Genomic DNA, 3,804 nt, shown 5'->3' with positions numbered 1-3,804 from the left:
ATTCGTTCTGTAGCGGTACACCCTTCCAGTGGTTAGCGGGACTGTGTAGAAAGTACGCAACACTCGAAAGACCTTTATGTGAGGGTACGCACCATGGCATCAAGAAATACACATGACACCAGAGGATCCAAGCAGTGAACTATGTTCAGAGGGTTGCTGTTAGGCAAAGCTACATTCCTGTGACGTTACATGTGACAGTTAAGGTGCAGTGTAAGTTAGGTTAAGGTGCAGTGTAAGTTAGGTTAAGGTGCAGTGTAAGTTAGGTTAAGGTGCAGTGTAAGTTAGGTTAAGGTGCAGTGTAAGTTAGGTTAAGGTGCAGTGTAAGTTAGGTTAAGGTGCAGTGTAACTTAGGTTAAGGTGCAGTGTAAGTTAGGTTAAGGTGCAGTGTAACTTAGGTTAAGGTGCAGTGTAACTTAGGTTAAGGTGCAGTGTAACTTAGGTTAAGGTGCAGTGTAACTTAGGTTAAGGTGCAGTGTAACTTAGGTTAAGGTGCAGTGTAACTTAGGTTAAGGTGCAGTGTAACTTAGGTTAAGGTGCAGTGTAAGTTAGGTTAAGGTGCAGTGTAAGTTAGGTTAAGGTGCAGTGTAACTTAGGTTAAGGTGCAGTGTAACTTAGGTTAAGGTGCAGTGTAAGTTAGGTTAAGGTGCAGTGTAACTTAGGTTAAGGTGCAGTGTAACTTAGGTTAAGGTGCAGTGTAACTTAGGTTAAGGTGCAGTGTAACTTAGGTTAAGGTGCAGTGTAAGTTAGGTTAAGGTGCAGTGTAAGTTAGGTTAAGGTGCAGTGTAAGTTAGGTTAAGGTGCAGTGTAAGTTAGGTTAAGGTGCAGCGTAACTTAGGTTAAGGTGCAGCGTAACTTAGGTTAAGGTGCAGCGTAACTTAGGTTAAGGTGCAGCGTAACTTAGGTTAAGGTGCAGCGTAACTTAGGTTAAGGTGCAGCGTAACTTAGGTTAAGGTGCAGCGTAACTTAGGTTAAGGTGCAGCGTGGGTTAGGTTAGGGGCCAACGTGGGTTAGGTTAGGGGCCAACGTGGGTTAGGTTAGGGGCCAACGTGGGTTAGGTTAGGGGCCAACGTGGGTTAGGTTAGGGGCCAACGTGGGTTAGGTTAGGGGCCAACGTGGGTTAGGTTAGGGGCCAACGTGGGTTAGGTTAGGGGCCAACGTGGGTTAGGTTAGGGGCCAACGTGGGTTAGGTTAGGGGCCAACGTGGGTTAGGTTAGGGGCCAACGTGGGTTAGGTTAGGGGCCAACGTGGGTTAGGTTAAGGGCCAACGTGGGTTAGGTTAAGGGCCAACGTGGGTTAGGTTAAGGGCCAACGTGGGTTAGGTTAAGGGCCAACGTGGGTTAGGTTAAGGGCCAACGTGGGTTAGGTTAAGGGCCAACGTGGGTTAGGTTAAGGGCCAACGTGGGTTAGGTTAAGGGCCAACGTGGGTTAGGTTAAGGGCCAACGTGGGTTAGGTTAAGGGCCAACGTGGGTTAGGTTAAGGGCCAACGTGGGTTAGGTTAAGGGCCAACGTGGGTTAGGTTAAGGGCCAACGTGGGTTAGGTTAAGGGCCAACGTGGGTTAGGTTGCCAGAGATGTGTCAAATCAGGATGTACGTTTGGCTGGTGTCAGGTGGTGGGTTGGTTCGATGCCTTTATAAGGGGTGTGGCCAAAGGGTATTTTATTACTTGTACCTTTTGTGTTGTGGCGTGGCGTTGCGTCCTGTGTTGATACTGGGTGGACCACTGTGGGTGTTGCTGGCTGATTTGAGCTGCGTTGTTTGCGGGTGATGTGAGACATTCTGTCTTATTAGTGGACGTGACGTTCCTCTTGTCGTTGTTTGGATAGTGTCCTGTGGCAGCGAGGATAAAATGGATGTTGTTGAACGATAGTGCTTTGGTGCTTTCGCTTTGTTACACACAGAGTGGACTGTGAGATAGGGTGACTGGGTCGAGTGCGGTTCACACTGTCCTCCCCAGTTTACAGTATGTATCATCTATGTATGTGGTCCTGCATCATTTACTAAGGAGGGACGTCAGACGACTGAAATATTAGTTATGTACTGATGTAAAGCAGAATGCTTACCTTCCACCAGTGGGCGAGTATCGACTCTGCCCCAGAGTTGCCACCGCAGGAAGAGGTGTCGGAAACACTACCCGCACACCGTCACCACTGTGCGGGGGGACGGACCCTCTATATCCTCAGCGGCGCACTCTTTGCCACCGAGCGTCACGTCTCGCGGCCCGCCGTCCAGAGCATGTATTGGGACAATTTTTTTTTTTTTTTTTTTTTTTTTTTTTTTTTTTTTTACAATTTATTGTTAACATACAAAGACCCACTATCTGGGTTACTAAAGTGGGTTGTTAATCTAAACAATACTACGTTGTTACAAGTAGTGTATTACATACTTAACGATACATGCACATTTAGTAATTACATACCGGCCTCTTAGCCGCTCCGGAATGCCAGGAGCGTTGCCCGTCCCTAACCGCGAGGAGGTGGGCCGGGCTCTACTACCTAGGAAACCACTACTGTGTTATCTACATTTTTTCTACCCTCCACCACCCTTTATTTACACTTAATGTACATAAAATTCTACTTCTACAACTACTACAAAATTACAAAACAAACTTGCGCTTCTGCGCCAAAAAGACAAACAAAATTATTTACAATACAAATAAAACACAGAAAGAACTGAATACAATTGCTCTACTTTTATATTAGGGTATTAGTATCTAGTTGTGCTTTTGTACTTATTGGGTTTTGTTTGGATCTGCAGAAGGCATGCAATCCTAGGAACCACCCTTAGGGCATCTCACGCGTCTATGTTTCCATAGACCGCAGAGCCCTCTGTCATCTTCCTTCTTGCCCTCTTACAGTTCCCAGAACTTAGTGCGGCGCCAGTGGGGCGGACAGGCGCCATGCGAACGGAGATCCAGAAGGCATGGCCACCCTCCATTCCACCACTGACAGATGGATGTATGGTATTTGTCACTTGTTTCGCCGCGCAATGCTCCTCAACCTTGTTGAGGAGTACGGCTTTTCCCTAGTTTAATGTTGGTAGTTCTCCTCGAAAATTAATTTTGCAAATTGTGACACTTGGTCAACTAGACATTGTAAAGTGTTATATTTCTCAGGGTTTCTCAGAATGTTCCTGACTGTTTGGTCTTGGATTTCAAGCCTTAGCTCTGAGGCGACTGGATCAAAGTCGGGACATTCAAACACTACGTGCTCGGGCGTCCCCTCAGGGGCGCCACAAACGCACTCAGGTGTCGGACGACTTCCAATCCGATGGAGATACACAGGATATGGGCCGTGTCCTGTTAGAAAGTGTACAATGCCTTGAGAGGGGACGAAGTGTTTCATACGTATTCTTTCCTGAATACTTGGAAGGAGGTCATAGACACGCCTTCCTGTATCGGATGTATCCCATTGTTGTTGCCAGAGATTGATCGTTTTTTGTTTAATTTCTTTTACATTGTTGAGGTGTTCACCCATTATTAATGTGACTTGTTGGTGTTCTCGTTTGGAAAGCCAGTACATTGCAGCCTGCTGTCTGATTAACAGATCTAAAGGGCAGAGTCCCATGATTAGACACAGTGCATCTGTGGGTGTTGTACCAAATGCGCCTACACACCTTAGTATTACGTTGCGCTGTATCCTTCTTACCATAGTGGCAGGCTTGACCTGAGTGAGTTTGTGGGCCCAGGCACTGGAGCCGTATCCCACGATTGGTACCAAAACACAGTTATTATACATTTTTGTTGCAATCGGAGGGAGATGGAAACGCCGTTGGGCTATACTTATTAATTTGTTTAGTACTGCCAG

The sequence above is a fragment of the Schistocerca gregaria genome, unplaced genomic scaffold (assembly GCF_023897955.1).
Source record: "Schistocerca gregaria isolate iqSchGreg1 unplaced genomic scaffold, iqSchGreg1.2 ptg000575l, whole genome shotgun sequence".
Lineage (NCBI taxonomy): Eukaryota > Metazoa > Arthropoda > Insecta > Orthoptera > Acrididae > Schistocerca > Schistocerca gregaria.
Note: the sequence above shows the minus strand (reverse complement) of the source record.